The 27,608-nt window shown below is 41.6% G+C and overlaps 1 protein-coding gene across 2 annotated transcripts in view; it reads right to left on the reverse strand.

Moving 5' to 3' along the window:
- LOC126183359 (rab-like protein 6) overlaps window positions 1-24,695 on the reverse strand; it is a 190,875-nt gene extending 166,180 nt beyond the window's left edge. For both annotated transcript variants that reach the window (XM_049925276.1, XM_049925277.1), the window contains exon 1: window positions 24,492-24,695. The gene's annotated coding sequence lies outside the window, so the exon portion shown is untranslated. The remainder of the gene's footprint in view (window positions 1-24,491) is intronic.
- Window positions 24,696-27,608: the final 2,913 nt, after the last annotated feature.

Below are 27,608 nucleotides of genomic sequence, written 5' to 3' on the forward strand. Positions count from 1 at the left end.
TGACTGGGTGAGGCACTTTTTCCTTTACTCAGATCTCCTGGACAGCCCTCTCATCAAGATACGTGGGACAATCCCGAGAGGAGGCCATTGCAGTTGACACAGTGGTGAGAAGGAGGTGGACAATCACCCTCATGTGCATCCCTACCACAGGTTACACATTTGGCCGAGTATCGACACGCCATTCTAGTGTGGTTGAAACAATGACACTGGTAGCAGTGCATCAGGTTCGAAATGTATGGCCGAACTGTGATAACTTCATAGCCTGCTTCGATCTTGAACGGTAGCACCAGCCTGTCAAAGGTGAGAAAAAGAGTGCGGGTGGGCACCCAGGAGGAATCTACCTATTTCATCACCCGATGGACGGCAATGACACCCTGATCAGAGATGTAAGATTGCATTTCGGGTTCCGTCAGACCGTCAAGCAGCTTAGTGTAAATAACACCATGGGAAGAATTCAGAGTCCTACGGATCTCGACACGAACAGGATAGCCGTGAAGAAGCGAGGGGGTCATTCCATTGGAAAACATCAGATGGGGGTTGCACCATCGTTACAGATTTTAATGAAATTTGGTACAGTTAATACCTGCACTAAATTAAGTTGACTCAGGTATTGAAATGTGAAACCCCCAGGGGGCTGAGCTAGGCCTTCACAAAGCAACAGTTTTAGTCTTTTTTTTCTTTTTTCAAAGAAACATGCTACTATGTGTGATGTCCTAGCTCCTGTACTAAATCAGATACAGTCAAAAGATTGTCTCACTTGAAAGGTAACACCTCTCCCTTGTAAGAGAAAGCAATAATGTGTTGCAATGGTTCATGGTTCCGAAGTAATACGTAGACAAACAGCTACACAAGTTATCACATTTTTGCAAGTTTCCAATATTTTTTATCTCATGTGTGAGTGATAGTACTAAACAATGTTTGGTGATAAGACTGAATTCATTAAACAAATTTGGTTGCATTACTTGCATGCACACAATGACTTTTTGGATTTTGAAAATTCCGAAATTGTCGAAAATCACTATTTGGGACCTCCCCACATGCAATGTGTGCAAGGTCACAGCGTGCTGCAAATTGCTTCATTATGTGGCTTATATCTAAGTCTAACTACCCCCAAAATATCTTTGTGTTACTCCCATTTATTGTAAGTCATTTAACAATGTGCTAATACCCCACATATTATACCAGGGATTCCATGAATGAAAGAGCCTATGAGTCAAAGTTAAAAATGTGGAAGCCACGACTGTGAATAGTTTCAATGAAATGCTAAGGCACTGAAATTCCATGTAGAGAATAGAAACATTATGCAACTTTTCCCTTTCGTTTATCATCATCATCTTAGAGAAGTTACACTTGTGGGTGGTAGTGGTAAACAGTAGGTTGTCAAGCTGGCAATGATTTCACACCATTATTAACAAACAGTTCATTGTTCCAATGATCGCCCATCATTATTGACAAACAGTTCATTATTAAGTTTGTCTTCAGTAGCATAACTAGAAAAGCTGGAAACTAGTAGGCATTGCCAAATTCTTTGCATTAATTTCTTTTTTACAATGAAAGCTCTCCCATCTGTCACAAATACTGTGATGGATAAACACTGTGGTGAATGGTACATACTACTTGTGATGGATGGGCAATTTATAGGGGATAATTAAGTTAAAACCTATCCCCCAAAGCATCAAACCATGGCACTGCTACCTTTCAGGGATGTTTTCTGAAGTACCCAAAGTGCATTACGTTAAATTTAACATTACATTTTTAATTTTTCACTCTTTTTTTAAATAGTTTAACCCAGAACTATTAGTCAAAACTGCAGACAAAAATAATGGCGAATTACTGAAATTCCCCATTAATCTTGGCTATCAAATAATATTTGTTTGAATTCCAGCTAAAGAAATCAAGGATTTAAATTAAACATTTTATTTTGATTTCCCTAACTCCAAATGTCCCATCAATCATTTGTGAAAAGCCTGATACATGTAACAATTTATTGTTTTTATGTACAGACAGCAACCTAACACACCACCTGTAATACAGTTCTGCCAGCCCAGGAATCCTAATTGGTCCACCACCACCATCCAATCACAGCTGTGCTGTCATTGTGCAGTATGAATGTTCAATAGATACAAGTGACAGTTTTCGGCCTGCTGAAGAATTTGTAGTTGCAGTGAATAAGGCCTGCACTGCTCTCAGTGTGTCACCACTTAAGAAACGACATCTGAGTAGTAGTAGTAGTAGTAGTAGTAGTAGTAGTGAAAAAGTCTCACACTGCAAAACAAAGCACAAGAAAATCTACTCTGCTGTTCATAAGCACTTGGAAAAGTGTCTCGAAGTTACAATACCTAATGATGAGGATCACATCCCTTCAACTTCCACTCAGACAGACTTCACTGATCTTATTGAACAGCTAAAAGAAATATGTAGCAAGGCTACGTATGAAATAAAAATCAAGATTATCAGTCTCCTTGCTTCGAACTGGGCAATTGCGTATTGTGCTAGGGAATTTGGGGTGTCAGAATATGTGTTTCGGAAGGCCAGGGTACTGAAGGAAAAACAAGGAATCTTGCCTGACATGACGCATTGAGGATGTAAGTCACATGCTGTCTGAACATTTTCTAAAGATGATGAGTACACTTGTTGGTGTCCAGGGATGAAAGACTTTGTATCTGTACGATCGGAATGGGATGTTAAAGAACACAAGCAGAAATGCCTTGTTTTACTGAATTTGAAGGAGCTGTATGCGGCCTTCAAAGAGAAGTTTCCCACTTACAAAATTGGTTTCTTGAAATTTGCCCAGTTGCATCCCAAATGGCGTGTACTCATGGGTGCTCATGGAACCCATGCTGTGTGTGTTTCTATTCATCACCAGAACATGAAACTTATGTTAGACATCACCAAGCTTAGTTAGACAACTATAAACTTACTTGAGAAGACTGTCTGCTCTACAGAATGCGAGGACTGTATGTTATATTTGTGTGATAGATACCCTGGAGTGAAATGTATTTCAGCTCTTCTTGCAGAATCAGAAGCACTTGTTTGGTTGAAGATGTCCAGTATATGCAGTGGATCACAACAGATTGGTGTACATTGATATCAGTGGTGAAAACAGTCGATAATTTCATACACAATTTTTGCAACAAACTGGAATCGCTGAAAAGTCATCATTTTATAACAAAACAGCAATCACATTATCTATCTTCACTTGAAACAAACACTCGGCCCAACAGTGTGTATCGTGAATGCAAATTTTTCTGAGAATTACTCGTTTATTGTACAAGATGCTGCACAAGAATTTCACTGGCAACAATCCCACGCCACAGTGCATCCTTTTGTAGTTTATCTACCGAATTCAGGGTCAGCATCATCAACTGTAAACACAATGTGCATAATAAGTGACTATCTCATTCACTCAACAGCTACAGTACATTATTATCAGGAAACCATTATTCCCCATATAAAAGATGCACTGCCACACTTAGGAAAAATTCACTACTTTTAAGATTAAGCATCATCTCAATATAAAAACTGGAAAAATTTTAAAAAATCTGACACTGCATTCTGAGGACTTCGGAATTGATGCCGAGTGCCGTTTCTTTGCCACTAACCGTGGGAAGACTGCCTGTGATGGAGTTGGGGGGACAGTCAAAAGACTGGCTGCGAGGAGGAGTCTTCAAGAACTTCATCACCCAATCCTCACTGCACAAGTACTTTTCGAATTTGCATTACAAGAGATAAAGTTTATTCAGTTCTTCTATGTGTCCTCAGAAAACATTGAAAATAACAGTGCAATGCTAGTGAATTAAAGATTTGATCAGTGCAGGACAACTCCAAACACAAGACAGTACCACCACTTTATAGCTGCCGGAAAGGATGTTGTTAAGATGCATCGAACTTCATGCTCCGTGAGATACGATATGGGTTATCTCACACACAAGGGAGGGTCACAACAGTCTCCAGTACAATACCGAGCAGTATCATTGCAGAATATCAGGCTGTCTTCTGACATAATTTGTGTCTGCAATTCTAAGTGGTACCTTGCCTTTGTTACGGACTGTACTGAAGAGAACCGAGACGTTTCGGTGAAGTATCTGCATCCACCTGGAACAGCTAAAGCTTACTTCTTAACCAATAAAGTCAGCTGGGTGAAACTCGGGGACATTCTAAAACCAAATATTGTGTCAAACACCATAACAGGCAGACACTATGCACTGGACAGGGCAACTGAAATTGAAATAATCCAGTCGTTTAACGACTTTCAGCAGTCCAAGTGAGGAAAGGCACCGATCTTCAATGCATGTGCTTCCTATGTAACTTTTCATTTAGATAATGATTGATGCATTCAGAGTGTGAAACATATTATTTCTTCTAATTCAGGTTGAATATGTTACAGAATAATGGGTCTCTCGTGTCAAATTCTGTAATATTTTCCTTCATGACACATACACACTGGTAAAGAGTACAATAAAAAAGTTATGCATTGGAGTAAGACAAAGATATTTTGGGGGTAATTAGACTTCGATACAAGCTACATAATGAAGCAATTTGCAGCACACAGTGACCTTGCACACACTGCATTTGGGGAGGTTCCAAATAGTGATTTTTGGCAAAGTAAGAATTTTCAAAATCCAAAAAGCCATTGTGTGCACGCAAGTAACGCAACCAAATTTGTTTAATGAATTCAGCCTTAGCACCTTGTTTAGTACTATCACTCACACATGAGATAAAAAATATTGGAAACTTGCAAAAATGTGATAACTTGTGTAGCTATTCGTCTACGTACTACTTCAGAACCGTGGACCACTGCAATATATTATCGATCTCTTCTACAAGGGAAAGGTGTTTCCTTCCAAATGAGACCAACCTTTTGGCTGTATTTGATTTAGTACAGGAGCTAGGATGTCACACATGGTAGCATGTTTTTTGAAAAAAATTACCGTAATTGTAGCTTTGGGAGGGCCGAGCTCAGCCCTCTGGGGTTTCACATTTCAATACCTGAGATATCAACTTAATTTATTGCAGGTATTAACTGTACCAAATTTCATTGAACTCTATAACCATGACGCAACCCACTTTGGCTCAACTCTGACGAGTTTCAATGAAATGACCCGAGACGGCAAGCAGTTGTGCTTGAGAATCAGAAGTAGTCTCCAAAAGCAAAGTGCCATTCCGTAAACGAGAGCACGATTTCACAGGGCCGGCAATGGCGTCAATACCTTTCTCAATAATAAACGCATTTACAATTGCGAAGGAGTGACCGCCTTCAGCACGTGAAACCACGAGGAACCGTGGTACTGCTGGAAGGGCCTTTGAATCATTAGCCACATTCCGTTTATGTTTTGTAGACATTGATTGTGAAGATGATTGGCTCACTGCAAGAAATTCCCTGACGATTGCCAGCATCTCCGATGGCACACTCCTTCCAACTGGAGGCCCTTTTACAAGGGGGACACCCACCTAATGTTGTTGTTCATCACCTCAGGTCACACCTCCCAAACACCTGACAGAGGGATTAATCAGCAATTTCGGAAGATAGCAGCTCAGGAAATCACCTCTCCCTGGGCCTGGCCTGTAGCAGGGGGTCGGTGCAAACCCTACCTGTCGATCCGAGGCTGGGAATTACGCGTTACCCAGTCACCTGTTATGCGTCAGACACATGGGCCAGCCATCAGGAGCACACAGGGAGGAAGAAGAAAAAGAGGAACCTCAAATGCCAAAGCGGAGGAATGAGAGGAGAAGGGAAACAAAGAAAGGAAATGGAAACGAAAAGCAGTGGTGGACTGTTCTTATGTCAGCCACAGACAATGCGGAACATTCCCAGTAACACCCCAGACATGTTCCCCAAGGGATGGGAAAAAGAATAGCAAGAGGATAGGGAAAGGAGGAAGGGAAAAGATGCTGCAAAGGCTGGGGCCCGTGGTAGCCAAGCACGCACCCACCAAAGAGTAGTGAGACCTCTGTGGGAATGCCTGCAGCAGTGGAATCTCCTCACTGACACAGTATGCGTGTTTGTGTTTTAGGGGCATCAGAAAAAACTTAAGTGGCATTACATTCTGCAACGACATTAATGGTTTGCTGGAAGACCTGAACATCACATAAAATCCACACAGGTAGATGGAACAAAAACAAGCCTAGCGGCAGTACTGTTACACAATAGTAATGAAAAGTCATCCACCCCTATCGCATGCACGGCATAGCTAAAGAAAGTTATACCATGCTGAAATCTGTTGTTAATTACAACAAGCAGGAATGGCTGTTATGAAAAGATTTCAAAGTCATTGCAATGCTTTTGGGTTTGCAAGGGGGTTACACCAAGTATAACTGCTATTGTGTGTGTGTGTAGGTGTGTGTGTGTGTGTGTGTGTGTGTGTGTGTGTGTGAGACAGTCACACAAGAGAAAAGCACTACACACAGAGGGAATGGTCTCCACGAACAGCTCTGATGTTCACGGCAAAAAATATTGCTAACGAACCTCTAGTGATTCTGAAAACAATTGTTCTCCCACCATTACACATTAAGTTCGGACTCATGACAATACTTGTTACGGCTATGCACAGGAATGAAGCAACATTTTAATATTTGTGCAAGAAGTTTCCATGACTCAGCACAGAGAAGATCATAGAAGGGATATTCATTGGTCCACAGATACACCAACTGTTGGGGGGGGGGGGGGGGGGGGACACTTTGAGTCCACTCTAACCCCTATCATCTGCATGCATGGCATTGTTTTTGTAACACGACAACATTGTTCTTGGGAAATAGGAGAGCCGAAAATCACAGGGGCCTTGTAATGAACTCATTCATGCTCATACAGTCATTGGCTGCAACATGGCGCTGAAGATGCATTTTCTTTCCTTGCACCTTGAAGTGTTTCCAGAAAACTGCAGTACATTCATTGATGAGCACAGCGAGCAGCTCCACCAGGAGATTTTTCTCACTGAACAGCAGTACATAGGGCAGCGGACTTCTGCTATGTTGGCTGATGCTACAGAGAGAGGCTCCAGACACCACCCACAAGAGGAAGTTAAGGAAACAGTGCAGATATAATAGGCAAGTTCAATTAATGTGTATATGCTATTGATTATGGCAGTAATGTATGTGAAATGGAAAGTCCCAACTTCCTTGTAATCCTAAGCTACACTATATGATCAAAAATATCCGAACACATGGCTGAAAATGACTTACAAGTTTGTGGTGCCCTCCATTGGTAATGTCGGAATTCAATACGGTGTTGCCCCACCTTTAGCCTTGATGACAACTTCCACTCTTGCAGGCATATGTCCAATCAGGTGCTGCAAGGTTTCTTGGGGGATGGCAGCCCATTCTTCATGGAGTGCTGCACTGAGGAGAGGTATTGATGTTGGTCAGTAAGGCCTGGCATGAAGTCGGCATTCCAAAACATCCCAAAGGTGTCCTATAAGATTCAGATCAGGACTGTGTGCAGGCCAGTCCATAACACAGTTGTTATTGTCATGTAACCACTCTGCCACAGGCCATGCATTATGAACAGGTGCTCAATCATATTGAAAGATGCAATCACCATCTTCAACAGTGGGAAGCAAGAAGGTGCTTTAAACATCAATGTAGGCCTGTGCTGTGATAGTACCATGCAAAACAAAAAGGGGTGCAAGCCACCTCCATGACAAACACAACCACACCATAACACCACTGCCTCCAAATTTTACTGTTGGCACTAAAAATGCTGGCAGATGATGTTCACAGGGCATTCGCAATACCCACCCTCTGCCATCAGATCGCCACATTGTGTACCATGATACGTCACTCCACACAACATTTTTCCACAGTTCAATCGTCCACTGTTTATGCTCCTTACACCAAGCAAGGTGTCATTTGGCATTTACCAGCGTGATGTGTGGCTTATGAGCAGCCGCTTGACCATGAAATCCAAGTTTTATCATATCCCGCCTAACTGTCATAGTACTTGCAGTGAATCCTGATGCAGTTTGGAATTCCTGTGAGATGGTCTGAATAGATTTCTGCCTATTACACATTACGACCCTCTTCAACTGTCGGCAGTCTCTGACAATCAACAGACAAGGTTGGCCTGTGCTGTACGTGTCCCTTCACATTTCCACTTCACTATCACATTGGAAACAGTGGACCTAGGGATGTTTAGGAGTGTGGAAATCTCACGTACAGACATACGACAGAAGTGACATCCAATCACCTGACCACGTTTGAAGTCCGTGAGCTCCGCGGAGCGGTCCATTATGCTCTCTCACAATGTCTAATGACTACTGAGGTTGCTGATATGGAGTACCTGGCAATAGGTGGCAGCACAATGCATCTAATATGAAAAACATATGTTTCTGGGGGTGTCCGGAACTTTTGATCACATAGTGTAAGAGACAATTTTAATCATGATATTCATGCCCAGCGCATTGGGATCTATAAAGACCATCTGCTTTGGTTTCTGCAAAAAATCCACTGTTGACCAGTGTAATTCCATAGAAAGTACTGAAACTTTCTGTGTAGTCAACTGTTAGTTGGACTCCAGTTTTGTCGTCTCATGTGCCAGCTAGTGTGAGAAGAAATACAACAGTTTATAGCAGCTCGAATTGTCAGACTAACTAAGAGACTGTATGTATTGAGGGAATAGAAATTTTTGAATATGATGTTTATTGATCTTTTGACACCAATCGCCACCACTAGCCAGGAAGACTGTACCTGGCCAGCTGCGACTTATGTTACAGCTGCAAAATGACAAACCAGCATCCAGTCAATGCAGATACAACCATCTCCTCCATCAAGTATAGCACCCTGCAAAAGAATGGACATTTGGAAGACAGAGGACAACATAGTGCTTAAACTGTGGATGCTCTGGACCTGTACACTAATGTAGAGAGAGAAGATGAGTGACAAGACATCAACCATCACAACAGTCCCATTCATGTCAGTCAAGTGTAGACAATGATAGCTGACATGTGGTATGAAGCCCCTCACTGTAACCTGGATGAGGTCACTCCATAACAAGACCATATTCCATGAAATGAAAGCGATTGTGCTGAAGGTTGCAAACTGGAGATCTGTCCAGCCGACAGGAACATGTATTGCAAGAATAACTATCAATGACTGAACACAGCCCTCTGAATTTGTTGCTTTAGCAGAATGCAGTCATAATGTTATTCTCAGATGGCACTTCTTACAGGCATTACAAACAGTCACAGACTATGGAAGATCAGAGCTGCAGATTTACAAAGCTATCCCAACATGTACATATAATAAAGATTGCTCTGGACGGTAGAGGACGGAGAGGAAAGTCCACTGGACCTGACGGGATACCAATTCGATTCTACACAGAGTACGCGGAAGAACTTGCCGATCTTCTAACAGCCGTGTACCGCAAGTCTCTAGAGGAACGGAAGGTTCCAAATGATTGGAAAAGAGCACAGGTAGTCCCAGTCTTCAAGAAGGGTCGTCGAGCAGATGCGCAAAACTATAGACCTATATCTCTGACGTCGATCTGTTGTAGAATTTTAGAACATGTTTTTTGCTCGAGTATCATGTCGTTTTTGGAAACTCAGAATCTACTATGTAGGAATCAACATGGATTCCGGAAACAGCGATCGTGTGGGACCCAACTCGCTCTATTTGTTCATGAGACCCAGAAAATATTAGATACAGGCTCCCAGGTAGATGCTATTTTTCTTGACTTCCGGAAGGCGTTCGATACAGTTCCGCACTGTCGCCTGATAAACAAAGTAAGAGCCTACGGAATATCAGACCAGCTGTGTGGCTGGATTGAAGAGTTTTTAGCAAACAGAACACAGCATGTTGTTATCAACGGAGAGACGTCTACAGACGTTAAAGTAACCTCTGGCGTGCCACAGGGGAGTGTTATGGGACCATTGCTTTTCACAATATTTATAAATGACCTAGTAGATAGTGTCGGAAGTTCCATGCGGCTTTTCGCGGATGATGCTGTAGTATACAGAGAAGTTGCAGCATTAGAAAATTGTAGCGAAATGCAGGAAGATCTGCAGCGGATAGGCACTTGGTGCAGGGAGTGGCAACTGACCCTTAACATAGACAAATGTAATGTATTGAGAATACATAGAAAGAAGGATCCTTTATTGTATGATTATATGATAGCGGAACAAACACTGGTAGCAGTTACTTCTGTAAAATATCTGGGAGTATGCGTGCGGAACGATTTGAAGTGGAATGATCATATAAAATTAATTGTTAGTAAGGCGGGTACCAGGTTGAGATTCATTGGGAGAGTCCTTAGAAAATGTAGTCCATCAACAAAGGAGGTGGCTTACAAAACACTCGTTCGACCTATACTTGAGTATTGCTCATCAGTGTGGGATCCGCACCAGATCGGGTTGACGGAGGAGATAGAGAAGATCCAAAGAAGAGCGGCGCATTTCGTCACAGAGTTATTTGGTAACTGTGATAGCGTTACGGAGATGTTTAACAAACTCAAGTGGCAGACTCTGCAAGAGAGGCGCTCTGCATCGCGGTGTAGCTTGCTCGCCAGGTTTCGAGAGGGTGCGTTTCTGGATGAGGTATCGAATATATTGCTTCCACCTACTTATACCTCCCGAGGAGATCACGAATGTAAAATGAGAGAGATTAGAGCGCGCACGGAGGCTTTCAGACAGTCGTTCTTCCCGCGAACCATACGCGACTGGAACAGGAAAGGGAGGTAATGACAGTGGCACGTAAAGTGCCCTCTGCCACACACCGTCGGGTGGCTTGCAGAGTATAAATGTAGATGTAGATGTAGATGTAGTATTGTGCTAGGGATGCGGTTATCTCGCCAACGTCAACAAGACTAGTTCCAGTCATCGAACTAGATGATCAGTTAAACTGCAAAGCTTTTGTAATAATAGTAAAGCTTTTGTCAATTGTCATGCTCTGTAACCACTATAGACCAAGTGGCCCACGGTAATACACTGTATCAACACTGGGACCATCCACCAATTAGCCAATGCTCATATAAGATGTCATTAGCTGAAAAACACATAATTTAGGAGAAGTGGAGAAGACACTGCAGGATGACATCACTTAGCCTACAGAGTGTCCTCAATCCTCTCCTGTGATCCTCGTGACTAAGGAGGACAGTACACAGCATTTCTGTGTCAGTTATTGATACCTGACCAAAATCTCTCTCTATGATATCTACCCATAGCCTCACATCGATGACACCCACGACTGCTTTAAGTTTTCTCTCAACTATGAACATTCAGACATGCTACTGGTAAATTGAGGATGATCAAGAAAAAATTGTCTGCATAACTCTTGATGGCCTCTTTGAGTTCAGAGTTATGCCATTTGGATTGTGCAATGCACCAGCCACCTTCACACTTATGATGGACAACCTGCTTCAATACCTTAAATGGATGATGTAATTTTGCTACCTGGATGACACTGTTGTTTTCTAAAGACATCTGAAAAACATCCAAGCCACCTGACAGCCGTGTTGAAGTGTTTTCCAACTGCAGGCTTCAGCCCGAATCCAAAAAAGTGCCTTTTCGTTGCCCTACAAATAAATATCTCGGGGCACCTAGTTAATGGGAATGGAGTGCAACATGATCCATAGAAAATAAGAGTGGTCACAGATTTTCCAGCTTCTCGGCACATTTGAGATGTGAGAACTTTTCTCGGAAGGTGCTCACACTATTAATGATTCGTACAGGACTTTTGTACCAAGGCTCATCCCAATCTGTCCTTGTTGTTAGGATCCACTAACATCATTTCCAGTTCTATCATTCTATGATGGGAATGCCAAGCCAGAACTTCACACTGATGGTAACAGTTAGGAGATAGGATACCAACTGACTTTCAAGGGATCCTTTGGCAGAACACAGCAGTGTGGATGAAATCTCCATTATTGTTGCATTTAATAATATTGCTGATGATTGAGAGAAGATTCAGTATTGTTGAAAATCATAGAAGTCTTGAAGGAGGAGAAACCAACCAATGGAGGACTCCCATTAATAAATGGAAGACTGTATAAGAGGAATAATGAGCCGTTGGGGCAGAAACGGTTGCTCATCATCCCAGTGCATCTAAGGCCAGCTACCCTGAAGTTTCTCTCTGACATTCAAACATCTGTTCATTTGGGATTTGTAAATACTGTAGTTATAATCAGATGCAGATATCAGCAGCCAGGTCTCTATCGAACTGTTCGACACTCTGTGAGCCACTGTAAGGAATGCCCATTACAGAAGCGTGTACTGCAGTTACCTCTGGGGCCTCTAGTACCAAATCCACCTGCAGCAGCTCAATTCCAATCAATTCCACTTTTGGGAAGGTTCCTAATGTTGCCAAATGGGAAATAATCTGAACTAATTACCTCATTCGCACACTGTCACCAAAGCTGTGCCAATTGAAAAAGTTCTAGAAATTGTGTGATTCCTTGTAGAAGACCTCTTTTAAAAGGAGAGAGCACCCTGAGAGATTATCTCCAATTGCGGAAAAGTTCTCCAGTTGAGACTAGTATCAGAGGTAATTTCATGTTGCAATATCACCCACAATACTACAAATGCCCACCACACACAGACAAATGGCCTCAGAGGATGCTTCAACAAAATGATGGTAGACTTGCTTTCTATTTACACTGATGTCAAATAGAGCGATTGAGATACAATGTGAGATTCACATATAACACAGTTAAGCCAGACACTACATGCTTCATACTGCTCTTTCTGTTCCACAGTCGTGAGGTCAAAATGACAATGGATACACCGTTCCCCTTACAACCAGATGACATTCAGGATGCTTACATGAAACATCTCATCACTAGGACTGAAGAAGCAACGCAGTTGACTTGCTTATGGACCCTGGACACCCAGGAGAAGGATCAAGAGCCCTATAATACCGAACAGTGAGATACAGCCTGGGAAACATGGTACGGATTTTCATGCCTGTGCAGAAAGTGGGACTATCAGAAAAGCTACTAAAGTGCTGTCTCATATCCTTTGCCACTTGTCAGATCTCACAAAGTCACGGATTGGACACAAGCACAGAGATGTCATCCATGGCCTCAATAGGAAGCCCTACAACATTCCACATACAAAGATTAATGATGAAGCTTCTCATTCACAGAAACTGAAGACCTGTTCACCAATCATGAAGCTTTGACATGAGGGGCTACCTTTGATGCTCATAACAGTGAAGAAGATGCAACAACACAACTGTAACATCAGACTCCTCCAGCGATAAAATACAGACGGCAGTTGACAAACTCTAGATGCAGGGTGCTTTAGTCGGCTCCAGTGAGAACTTCTGAAACAGCAGGTCATTGTTTCTCCAGCAGAGGCAGCAATGCCACAAGCAATGCTGTATGCAATACGGTGCATGGTTAGCATTACTGGTGGCATTTTGTGGCTCACCAGTTGTTATTTAGTATTTACCATGAATGGAAGGTTTTCGGAACTTCTTGTTTGTACAATCTGGAATTTTCAATGTTTGTATAAATTGCAGGACTCTCTATCCAGTTGAGTTCTGTTCTGACTGTATATTGGTGTTCGTAATAAATGTATTTCCAATGTTAAGAGCTGCACTTCATGGATGGCCCAGTTTTTGAATTTGGAATTGATTGTGGTTACAATGAGACAATACTGATTTCAGTCCAGCCACTGAAAACATACTAAATAAACTTCTAACTGCTTTCTGTGATTACTGTCTCATGGATATCAACCCAGCTGGATCATCCGACTATTAGAACTCATGGCAGAATAATGTGAAACTCCATTATAGTATAGGTCAGCTGCATTAGTCACTTCAAGTGGAAGATGTGCTTTGTACTGTGTCACAATTCTTGCTGTTTTAGTGAAATATACTGACACTACAGCATTCATCTTTGGCACTCTAGTGTAGGAGGTGCCAGAAAACCCTCTAAGTAAAAATTCCATATATTTTGCACGTTTATTTACACACATAAGCTGATTAATGGTATTTCATACGTTTACTAGTGAGGACACATGTATTACATAAATTCACTTCACTTCAAAACTCTAAATCCTAACATTTTACATAAAGTTTAAATGAGCTCTTCATGTTGATTGCATCAAAACTTGAATGTATGCCATGACACATCGCATATTTCTGAATGATAAGTACCACAAAAAATTAATTCCATTTTAAATTGCCAGCTGTATTCTACATTTGTGCTTTATACAATTGTGGTGGCAGTACCGTCATCCAATCATTCCCCCTAATACCAGTTTACATCTACCTGAATAAAGACATATTTTTATAAGATTTTGGAAGTTTAAATGTGTCATGCATAACTTACTTTATAGTAAATCCATGTTTAAAAGCTACAGTTGAGCAATCTACGAATTTTAGCAACAATGTCTGGATCAAAAAGTTATTTCTCCCTCTATCAAATTGCAGGTATTTTTGTAATTAATGCAAAATTCCCACCTTCCTTCCACCTGTTGACAAGTTTCTTCAAAGGAAGTGTTTGCAAGTGTGATTGTAATGTAAATATAGTTCTTACAAAGTTGACTTCTGCAGCATAACAGTGAGTGCTCCACATATTATAACTGTCATACTGTGTTTCATTTAATTTCCTCTTTCAACAGCAGTGTACCCTTTCTGCTTTTGTGCCACATTAGCACTGTTTCAGAGTTTGTTAGCGAACATAATAGTGACATAGCAAAAGATTGAGACTCAAAGTTTGAAGTAATTCAGGGACTTGGTTCATTTTATCCCAGATTTTTCTCTTGTTACAGCAGATATCACTTTTCTCAGTGTTACTTCAGTTCTGAAAGGGAATTTATATTCTCTGTAGCATAACAGGCTGAGATATTAAAAGGAAAAAAAAAACCTTCAGTCACAATACAGGTCTCCTGTGAATACTGCTCTCAGGAACAGGATGGTAGACTTGCTTTCCATTTATACTGATGTCAAACAGTGCGATTGAGATACAATACTGCCTGTTGTGAGATTCACATATAACACAGTTAAGCCAGACACTACATGCTTCATACTGTTCTTTCTGTTCCACAGTCGTGAGGTCAAAATGACAATGGATACACCGTTCCCCTTACAACCAGATGACATTCAGGATGCCTACATGAAATATCTCATCACTAGGACTGAAGAAGCAACACAGTTGACTTGCTTATGGACCCTGGGCACCCAGGAGAAGGATCAAGAGCCCTATAATAACAAACAGCGAGATACAGCCTGGGAAACATGGTATGGATTTTCATGCCTGTGCAGAAAGTGGGACTATCAGAAAAGCTACTAAAGTGCTACTTTGGGCTGTGTCATATCCTTTGCCACTTGTCAGATCTGCTGTCATGCAATTGGAATCTGTTATGAATAGATGCACTGGGAGGTCTACCGAGATACTTGTATCAGACATACCAAAGGTACCTCAAGCACTATCCTCTCCAGCACATCCTGCCTCCTCTACAGGAAGTACAGAATATATCACTACTCATCTGCCTGACAGGAAGTGGTATGTTAACAGCATGTCTAAGGGCTCCATACAGGGGAGGCAGGGACAAGGCAGAACTTAGGGTATTATACACATCCTCTTAACCAACAAGTTTGAGGTACTATCTTCCATTGAAACTGAAATAGTTACTGAGACACACTTCACCTGTTGGAAAATCTGCTGTGTCCTCATGTCAGGGGCTATGCAAGCAGGAAGAAGGGCAAGAGTCTGTTAATCATTGGTAGTTTAAATGTACGGCATAGAATGGTACTCCTTTAGGGAAATAGTAGCAAGGGGTGGGAAGGACTGCCTCATTCTCTCTCTCTCTCTCTCTCTCTCTCTCTCTCTCTCTCTCTCTGTGTGTGTGTGTGTGTGTGTGTGTGTGTGTGTGTGTGTGTACACCTCATGCAACATGCTGGAGAGGCTGTTCCTGCAGCCACTGTGGGATGCAGCCATTCTGAGGCTCTTCTTGGTATGTTCCAGTGACTGAAAAAGAAGTTTGAGAAGACCAATCTTACTCACGGAATTTCAGAAAAGCTCAAAATCTGCAGCATTTTGCCAGGAACTGATAATGATCCTATGGTTCCAAGTCAAGTGAAAGACTTGAAGTAGAGACTTTAAAGATTGTGAGACAAGCTTGGCTGCAGCTTCCTAGATTTGTGACTCAGGCTTCAGAAATGTTGTACCCTCCAGGTAACTCACTGCATGAGAAGAGCACACACATTTTTAAGTACTATACGGAAACTATGGAAAACTTAAACCTGGATGGTCACATGGGGACTTCACGAGGGTCCTCCCAAAAGCAAAGTCAGTGTGCTCAACACTGTACCTCTTCAGTTAATGTCTCAATTTAGAACTGATCATATTCTCCCCTCCCTACTCTGCCCCCCCCCCCCCCCACACACACACACAAAAAAAAAAACTGCCAGATGCAGCTTTACATGTGCACCAGCATATACAGGTGAGGGTGCCAGAATTAGATGTCTTTGTTTGTGTCAACACACTAGTCCTTATAGCTGGTTTAATGACTGCACACGCAAATCAAATGGTTTACTAAATATAAGTGGTTGTATTGCCTTAAAGATTTTCCCCCCCTTCCACATACGGAACACATTTTGTTACTTTAATTTCTTGCATTGTCTACTCTTTAGTGAATTTAGGACATTCTCAGCTCCATTCTGGAGATTTACCAAAGTTGTTAATGCATCATGGCGGAGATGAGAATGACATCTCTGGTTCATGGACAACTTTACATCACAAGTAGCAAATGTTACAGCAATCAGTTGCAAATGACGTTTATGGCATATCTAGATTTCGGTAACGGTGTGGCCTTCCTCAGTACAGTAAAAATAAGTTAAAACATTAAAACCGCTTGTATCGGCACTCTGTCCCAACTGAAATATTCATGTGACTTCGTGGGCTTTCCCGGCATGATAAGTCTTGAGAGTCTCTTCGAGTTTGCTGCCAGATCCTAAAACCAACTCGATTCAATATTTCAGCGATCCAGCTCTTCGCTATCTTCAAAAAGGATGCTACTTCTGCTGCATCAGTTCACAGTGGGACTCAGTAGTAGAAGCAGTGTTCTCCTAAAGATGGCTAACAGTTGGATCGTCAAAATATTGAATCACTAGCAGCAAACCTGAAGAGACTTTCTGGAATATTCTTGCCTCAGCTTTTGATGTGATTAGTGCAGTTGAGACTACATGCATATAAAAGTGGTTTTAATGTTTTAACTTAAACTTACTGCATTGAAGTTGGACACAAAGTGACTGAAATCTAGGTATGCAATATACATCATTTGTGACTGACCACTTTACCCTTTACACTTGAAATGAATACAGTCCCTGTACACAACTGTTTCCCTATGGAATCAAACCCGATAAAACTTGAGATCACCTTCCAGATGTTGCATCGCCTTTACATCTCAAGATGGTATGATGAAACTTTTTGCATTTAAAGCACCCAAGAGGATTTGGGATAAAAGACCTTACATTCAGTCAAATGAAACCTATATTAAAATGCTTAGGTAACGCAAGCATACTGAAAATTTATATAAAAATGTGACAGTTATCTCTAACACGCCTGTACCAAGTGAGGTGGTGGTGCAGCAGTTAGCACACTGGACTTGCAAACACTGGGATGGTTCCTTCGAAAGGGTACACTACATTACACTACACAGCACTACAGAAACTTCATCAAGAGGCCTACATAATCAGCCTATCAATTCTTTGTGTGTCTGTACTCCATGACAGTACAGTAATTTTTTTTTCAGGAAATGTTTTCAGTGGGGAGACTGAGATACATTTAATTCCCACAGATAACTAGCAAGCTATATAGTTCACCCAGTTTTCTGGGTAGGCCTTGCACAACTGAATTATCTAAGCTGAAAACAATTCCTGAGAAAAACAACAAAGTCAAACATTTTGAAGCCACTGCTGTTCAATTGCATGGGGAGCTGGGTAAAGTAATAATTATTACCAGTATACACATCACCTATTGTGGATATAGACATATTAATGAATAAATTAGTCTCTGACAGACACGAGGTTTGACAAAAAAGGCACTATAACTGTCTGTGGGGACTTCAGTATAAACTTCATGAATGAATGTGCATCAATGGAGGACTTTCTGTCCTATGTGTTAGTCTTGTGGACCTGTTTATAAGAGGAAACATGTTGAAGCTGTGGAATCCATTAAGTCTTATTGATAATATATTTTCAATTATGGACACCACAGGAATATAAATTACTAATACTGATTTAATTTTGTAGGAAAAACTTCTGGTAGACTACAAACAATTTGGAAGTAAAGGAGACCACTCATTGAAAAACAGAATCAGTGAGTCACGCACCTGCAGGGTGCTGGATGGACACACAATGCCAATGCTGCATTTCAGCAGGTGGAAGAGTTTGGGACAGGGTTGTGTTAGGCAGGGAGAGTAGAGAGGTAGAGAGAGAGAGAGAGAGAGAGAGAGAGAGCTGTGTGTGTGTGGGGGGGGGGGGGGGCACACGTGCACATGCATGGGCGTGAGACTGGCAGCCCAGTGGGAAGCAACCAGTTTGCCAGCTAGGAATGCAGAGGGAGAGGTGGCAAGTGCACAGGCTAGGTATGTGATGCAGGGTTGTTAGAGAGATGGTGGGGAGCGGCACACACTGAGGGTGATGTGGGGACATGAATAGAGAGGAGCTGACATCAGAGAGAAAGGGGAAACTGCTGGGTGCAGGGTGTGGGGATGGTGGTATACCAGAGACTGAGGCCAGGATGAGTTCTGGAGCAAAGACTGTGTGGGAAGGGTAACTACCATCCGCGTAGTTCAGCGAAGCTGCTGATGGAGAGAAGCACCCAAGTGGCCTGGGCTATGAAGCAGCCATTGACAATGAGTGCGCTATGCTCAGCTGCATGTTGTGCCACCAGGTCATTAATTCTGTTCTTGGCAACAGTTTGGTGGTAGCCATTCATCCTGGTGGACACACAGTTGGTAGTCATACTAGCATAAAACACTGTGCAATGTTTGCAGCAGGGTTGGGAAATTACATGGCTGCTTTCACAGTTAGCCCAGCCTCTGATAGGGTAGGGCAAGCATGCAACACAAACGGAGTAGGAAGTGCTGGATACGTGGATTGGGCAGGTTTTAGACCGTGGTCTTCCATAGGGGATGGACTAGGATGATGTGTATGTTGGGTGTCCTGGTCTCAATCTCCAGTCACCCACTGTCCCTATACCCTACACACTACTTTCCTCTGTCCCATCATCCCCTCTCAATTCATGTCACCTGCTCCCACTGGCTCTGACAACCATGCATCACATGCCTAGCCAATGCACCTACCACCCCTCCCCTCCACATTCATAGCCAGAAAATCACCTGCCTTCTCCCTCTCCCCAAGACGCCACCATGCCAACCCCTCTCCCTGACTCCCACATCTCTCTGCCTCTAACACCCCACCCAATGTAACCCCCACCTCAACCTAGTCCACTTCCCAAAATGCAACATTTGCATTGTGCGTCCAGCTGGCACCATGTAGGAGCATAAATATGTTGTTGTTGTTGTTTTTGTTTGTGTGTGTGTGTGTGTGTGTGTGTGTGTGTGTGTGTGTGTGTGTGTGTTGGGTGGTTGGTTGGTTGATTTGGGGGAAAGTGTGGGTTGATTTGTGGGAAGAGACCAAACTGCAAGGTCGTCGGTCTCATCGGATTAGGGAAGGAACTCAGCCGTGCCCTTTCAAAGGAACCCCTGAGAGCTTTCACACTCTGGAACTAGCAACACTTACAATGCTTTCTCTTCAGTATTCAGGACTAATTTTGAAATGCACTTCCCAAAGAAACTGACCAAAATATGTTATATGGGATCACTAAATCCAGTATTTCAATAATGTCAGGCATTGCAATTTCCTGTGTGACTAAAAAGGTTCAGTTCTCAAATGAAAAGCTCCACAGACATTCAGTTTAACGAATATGTAAAGACGTAAGAGAAAATATACTGACAGGCAATTGCTAAAGTGAAACTGCTTAGAAATAACACCGTAATATGGTTGTCAGCCAATAAAACCAAATCTATATGAAAAACTGTAAAAAGCAAAACAGGGAAATGACATAAGGAACAAAAAAAATCACACTTACAAATGCTGATAACATTAACATTAGCAACAAAGACCTGTCAAATTACATGAATCATTATTTCATAAAGGCTTCCCAAACACTAAGCTTGAATTTCACTATCAGGATGAACTTAAGTACAGTACACCGGCATACAGTATGAAGTAGTAAATGGGATCAAATGCAAAATGTCAGTAGGTGTAGATGAAGTACCAACCCCACTTCATGCTTAAAAGATTGCAAAGTCCTTGGCTCACATTGATAATTTATCATTCACTGTGGGAGTGCTCACATACAGATTAAAAATTTCCAAAGCTATATGTTTATTCAAGAGTGGTAATAGACAAAGTTCAACATAATTGACCCACATCACTACTCTGCATTCTCTACAGTACTTGAGAAATTAATGAAACAACAAATCACCAAGTACCTAACAATCACAAGCTATTGCATCATAATCAGCATGGCTTTTGAGCAGGTAGAGGTATAGTAACAGCAATAATCAATTACACAGATGAAATAACTAGGGACCTACAAAACAACAATGCTGTACAAGTTTATTTTGACCTTTCTAAAGCTTTTGATAAGCTTTCTGATAAGTTTATAGCAATGGGGACAAAGGGGATAGAAAACAATTGGTTTCAATCTATTTACTAAATAGATCACATGTTGTGGAACCCACAACTCATTCTAATCAAATTAGTATCTGGTACAAAGAACATGTTTACCACAGGATAGCATGTTAGACCTGCTTCTGTTCCTCATTTCTATAGATGACATACAGTCCTCAGAAATTGGAGCTAAGATCACATTGTCTGGAGATAGCACTAGTGTAATAGTGAGCAGTATTATTGAATCTCTGTCTGCAACAACTGATCAAGTCCTCAAGTCCATACATTCATGGTTCAATGCCAAAAGGCAGACCTTTAATGTGAAGAAAACAAATTACAGTTAACTCGGGAAAATAATCAAAACTAAGATCTCCAGCTGGTACTGGGTGCAAATGAACCAGAAAGAGTTCAGTGCACAAAACTTCTAGGAATGTAAATTGATCAACACTTAAACTAGAAATACAATGTAAAAATACTCTCCTAAAGACCCAGATCGGCGTGCCTCGTTCTGAGAAACATTTCAAAAGTATGCTCCTCATAAGAAGCTGGAATGGCTTATTTTGGTTACTTTCTGTCCATTGTAGCTCACTGGACAGTTTTGGGCTAAACTAACAGTCAGTTAAACAAAACTTTTAAATTACAGGAACAGGCAATCCAAGTTTTGTCATATAGTTCTACAAGGACTCACAGCAATCTCCTATCTAAAAAGTTGGAAGAGCTTCCTGTACTCTTCCCCATACATAATGTGTGTTGATTACAACAGCTAAACTAGGAGACCTGCACACCAATAATGATTGCCATAGCTGTAACACTCACAACCATGGGTACACCTCCGTGTAGACCAAGAAACAAAAACTCATACTCCAAGACATGTGAATCACTTCATTGTCAATCTGTATAATGCACTGCCAATATATATAAAGAGGTTGGAGAAGCAAGTAGCTTTTACAGCAGAATTAAGAACTTTCTTTGTTGATAATCGTTTCTATATTGCAAGTGAATATGTTAACTTGCAGAAACACTAGGCCCTTGTTTACTGTTTTGAGTACTTTTTAGTTTGTTATCAGATGTGTCACCTATAATGTGTATCTAAATGTTTCCTGTTTCCTCTGTTTCAGATGCAGTGCAATACATCTACTCAGAGAAGGGAATCAGTTGCAAGTAAAATTGTGATGGACATAAAGTTGGCAAATGCTTGTGCATTCATATTTTGTAAAAATGCAACTTAATGTGTGCATGGGTATCCACATCTCAGAAGTGTATAACAAAGTTTGGATAAAGACGAATATTCTATAAGAGTGATTGGCTTTGATGAATGACATAGAAAACATGTGACAAATGCCATAAACAACTTGATGACTATAATGTGATATCGTGGTGATCTTTTGAAACAATCTAAGCTACAGATTAGTCTGTCACCACAGTGGGTTTTATTAATTTCACATTCACAGGCTTTGTCAACTCACAACCAAACTGTCACTTTCCAACCAAACCTAGACCTTGGACTAAGCTACAGATCAGTCTGTCACAAAACAACTAGATTTCTGGCTTTCACATTTGTTAGATTTGCCATCCATCAACAAAACTGTGAATATTTGCACCAAAAGGCAATGTCACAGTAGCCATCAAAATTACGTCACTGGTCGAACCTGACGTGTTCTGTCAAATATTACTCTTAAGCTCAAATTTTCATTTACTAGTTGTATAATCGATTTTACTACTCGTGCACGATGTGAAGTTCTTTATACAGTTGGTGCATATGATTGTAAATTCCAAATTACATACTAAGTGAGGTAGCTAAGGCAGTGTTAATGCACTGGACTCGCATTTGAGTAGTTCATACTCTGTCCAGTCATACTGATTTGGGTTTTGCAAAGTTGCTAAGGTGGATGTTGAGATGATTCCTTTGATAATGCCATGGCCAACTACCTGCCCTAGTGTCATCTAGACCAATCGTACTTTCTATATGTTTATATATGTTGGCCATATATTATTTCTGTAATATATCTGACACGTCCTATACTGTTGTGCTGAAAGACCAAAGGACACATAAATTAATAAAATAAAATGCAATGCAACTCAAAACACTGTTCCCCACACTTGTTCACCACCTTAAATAGACCTATGTAGGTCTCGTATACAATCGACAAAAAATAAGCAACACACTATCTAAAATATATACAACCAATGTCTACATACCACATGCCACCTACATAAAATATGACATGACACTCAAGAAAGCATGGTGATGGCTCACACTGTTTCACAGACCAAAAATTTTTAGGTTCAACATATAACTTACAACTGTACTCACATATTTTAGACTATAAGATTCACAAGTTACAAAAACATAAATTAAATGCTATTTAGTAATTGCAGAAGTTGATAAATACAATAATGGAAAACCATAGCTCAAACAAAAACAATGAAATGTGGGAGACAGAGAAATTACATCACCAATAAAAGGTAAATACTAATATTCTTACAAAGAAAGTGCTGTGTTAGTTTTTGCATATACACTTACAAATTCCTCCACACAGAAATGATAAATACTAAAATCCTTACAATGAAAGCACACTATTTGGTTTTGTATGGCACATCTAACAGCTGTTCCTCGATCTTCCACATGGTGACAGAAATATGTACACTACTGCCCACTAATCTAGCACATTATATGCAGTTTATCCATTTGAATGCACTAATGTTCACTTGAATATGAACTGAAAGTAGAACTTTGATAATGTACGTGCTTCACTTCTTGTAGAAAAATTTAACATTAACATTTATGTTTATTAAAGAAGGGAAGGGAAATTACAGTTTAATAAACTGTTGCTAATGAGATCATTAAAAATGTTGTGCATCTACATGCTTGGTAAGATAAGGAAGGCAAAGGATATTGGCATGCATTTGAACTGATTTGAGGAAACCAAAGAAAAACTAAGACAAGACTAGGTAGCCGAATGGTGATTTGTGTGCTTACCACCTCTCTACCAAGCTCACTGTTGTTTACTTATGACAATGGATTGAAAAGTACACACAAAAACTACCTATGATATTTGATAAAGGCACTTGAACAAGTGACATACAAATACGAATTGCCTGCCAGATGCATGCAATACCCTTTTGGACAGGATCAACAACGAAACATCATGTGTGGTGCTACACAGTGTCACTACCGATGAATTAGGGCCTACATAGGTTCCTTAACAGACAGGACAAAGTATACTATCACTGTAATGAGAAACACATGAAGATTTTCTTACACTGACTACAAAAAGTTAGGTATTTCTGGCCACCCATTTACACAGAAACTAGGCCTAATATGTTTATTGTGTCATTTATAAGCCTCAGGTCCTATCATTTACAATGAGTTAACAAAACATGATTTTTTTCATTGTATTCTGCAGCACTGTCAATGATCAAACTACCTCTAAGTGTTGGTCTAGGGCAGTTATCGCTCTTCACTTACATCCTTATGTAGATCTGAGAATGAGAGAAAGGTCATATATATTTAAATTACGCCACTTCAGTCATTAATAGTCCAGGCTTTTCGCCAATACTCAATCTCAAGGGTGTTTATCAAAAGTGAAGGTAATAACCTGGCGCAACTTATGTCACATTTTACTCTACATTGCCCATCTGACAAAATACTGACAACAAACGTTTGATACTGGAGCACGTACGAATTTCGTTGTTTTACGATGTAATTTGGGTTTTTCCCTCTTAGTGTCTCTTTCTACTTAATTTGCTTACACACGTGTTGTTGGTCATTCTGATACCTTACAACTCACTAATTATCGCCTTTCGCTAAACCTACGCGTTTTAATAAACACATGCTATCTGTTCAAGATCACATTATTTAGCACACTAACCTTGTGGTTGAAATATATGCGTTTCCTTCAGCAGTGACGGATTAAAATCATGGTTTTTGTCTCTGGATATAAATTTGCCACGATATAAACTTTGTTACCCATCTACGGGTTCATCACCAAACAAACTCCTTTTCTTGTGCCATATGTCAAAAATACTATAAACACACGCCAAACAAACGAACATCTGTGCCAAAGATTAACAATGATACGCCGATGGCAACAAAGCTCAGAGGTTGAAACTGTGCGGATCTCACACCACGGCCGCCTCTATTGGGGGCCGTGCTCGTACTTATCTCCAGTTACAAGCTTAATGTATGCACATCTAAAAGGTGAAATTTTTACTGCTGGTTTGTGTGCAAAGATGTTTCTGCTGGAATTTAAAGTTTCTTCTTCACCAATACGTGTCTTTTAAGCTTAGTGGGCGCAGAAGGGCGATTCAAATTTTAATGTAAACTGTTCTCTTTTCCTGTAGGGCATCCGTTATCCCCCTATGTAAGTTAGATAAATACATTTATACTTTCTAGCATCAAACGGACCAAACCCCTCTTATAAAGAGGAAGGATGGAGGGGGGCCGGGGGGCGGAAGGACAACTAACTAAACTGTTACTTACGAAATTTGTACACCACGTATAACGGTATGATGCATGGCAAAGGGTACTTAATATTATAGTAGACATCGAGATCTTTTCCGTTCCGTTCGTGGGATTTTAAAAAGGCTCATCTACAGCCAACTATCCGTATGCGCAGATATTTGCGCATGCAGTAAATCACAGCAAATTGTGTGTCCACTCGACACAAGTTCAGATGCAAAAAACAAAAAGACCGATCGAAACGGACTAGACAGTGGTTGGTTAAGCGAAGACAGTTTTCGCATACACTGGGGTGACGAAAGTCGTAGGATACCTCCTAATATAGCGTCAGACTTCCTTTTGCATCCTTTGAATAGTATCAATCGACTACTACAACTAGTTCGCTTGCTGCTAGGCTTCTTAAGCCACAGGCTGTTACAGACAACTCTCCTATGCTTTGCGTCTGTTTGTCTGTGTAGTTTATTGTGCCTTCGACTCTTGTTCCGTGTGTGTGCATGTTCATAGTCAGTTTATTCCGCCTTCGAGACTTCTTCTGTGTTTGTGCCTTTCATCGTCAGTGTCGCCGTCTCCATCTCGCCGCTTTCTCGTCGCTGTTCCACTGTCGCTGCCGCTGACGCTGCCGCCACCGCCTTCGTTGCTGCCGTTGCCACCGACGCCGACTTCGTCACCCATCCATCAACTAGTAACGCCACCATGCTTTCTCGAACCACTACCATTGTTTACACCTGTCTCTCCCAGTCCCCTACTATCATCACTTGGAGCACTTCCACTTTCCGTCAAGCCTACCGCCTCTCCCAGTCGTCTCTTCTGCAGACACGCCCCAGCAGCGCCCTCTTCTGATCCAGCACAAGGACCAGCATCATCCAGTACAACAACAGCAGAACTGCCACCACCATACGTCGATCCACCTTCGCCATCACCATCGATTCAACCTATTGTTTTCACAATAGGTCCCTGGACTGTGGTAACCTCTTCATCCAAACCCCCTTCCAAACAATTCCGTCGCCTGTTACCCCCTGCTGTGCCCACCAAACCCTCCTTACTCATACCCATCAGGAAGACCACTAAACATCTCAGCACTGATGCTGTCCCGACTCCTGATCCCAAAAAAAACACCTAAACAAATGGAAAGCACAGACTTCATGGACTGCCTGGCCATCCCATCTGCCACTATATCCACAGAACTGCATACCTTTCCCCTCTCTCATCCTGACTCCAACTTCCTCAAATACAAAACCCTCCTTCACGAAATCAGAAAATATGTCTGTCCTTACCCATCACTCAGATCATCCCTAGAAGAGACTCCATCCTCATCAAATACCCTGATCCAGAATTTCACAACAAACTCCTCCAGTAGATCCCCTGTATCACTTTCAGTCCCTATGCAAACCTCTCACCTTGTCCTGTAACCACCCAGACCAAGCAACCACAACCGCCTCACCATCCCCCCACCCTCATCATCGCGATCAAAGGGATCGACCCTGTGGCGACAATGGAGGAGGCGGAGTCCAAGCTCAACTCCCATCCAGACCTTGAAGTTCAGAAGTCTTTGACAATTCTGGCCCAACTTTCAAAGTCCTCATGGTCACCGAATCCCCATCCACAATCCACTATGTTCTCCACCTGGGGCCCTGAACTACAAACAATGACACACCATTGAGCAATCCAAATCCTGCCCTCAATCCTACCACTGCCAAAGATACCTAGTGTATAATGACCACTTAACCACTGACTGCAAAAAACCCTCCCACCTGCCCCCATTGTAAATCCCACCATTTCCTCAAGCAATGCTCTAACCTCACTTCCCTCCCTCATGTAATACCTGTAACCTGCCCCACGTGACCTATGCTTCCAAGTGCAAGGCTCAACCTCCACCTTCCAAACCTGAGCTGACAGTTCCCATCAAACCTATTGACAACCCCCTCCACCCCAACACTTCCCTCCACCCACCTATCACAGCTGAAGACATCATCCACTTTAGAACCATAGTTCTTCAAACCATTTACCCTTTCCACAGGCCACACACACTACACCAAATTACCATTGATGCCCACTCCATCTTCCACCTCCACACACAAGCCACTATTCCCACAACCAGGTCTACTTTCTTTTCACCTGTCTCGACACCTTAGTTTAACCCATACGAGCCATCCATCCTGCTCCCCATGGCCCAGGACAGAGTTTCTATTGGCCACCACAAGAACCTTCCCTTTTGACCACCTTATTCTCACTCTCTTCCTCAAAACCATAACAGTTACTTGTGTCAGTATCTATATCTGAATACACCATCACATATCATACAACTTCCTTCCCCACATAGACAATACCTTTTCAACCTACATTCTTACCACTGACCTAAACAGCCATAGCTGGTCCCATGCTAAGCTCCAGCAGTGGCATCGGTTTAATGACTCTCTCCATGGTGATATAGTCCCTCTCTCACTACATACCTGCCCTGAAAGTTATTTCACTCCTGATCTTATCCTCACCTCTCCTAACTTCCTTAGGCACTTTACTGCAGCAGTCC

This window comes from Schistocerca cancellata, chromosome 4, assembly GCF_023864275.1.
Source record: "Schistocerca cancellata isolate TAMUIC-IGC-003103 chromosome 4, iqSchCanc2.1, whole genome shotgun sequence".
NCBI lineage: Eukaryota > Metazoa > Arthropoda > Insecta > Orthoptera > Acrididae > Schistocerca > Schistocerca cancellata.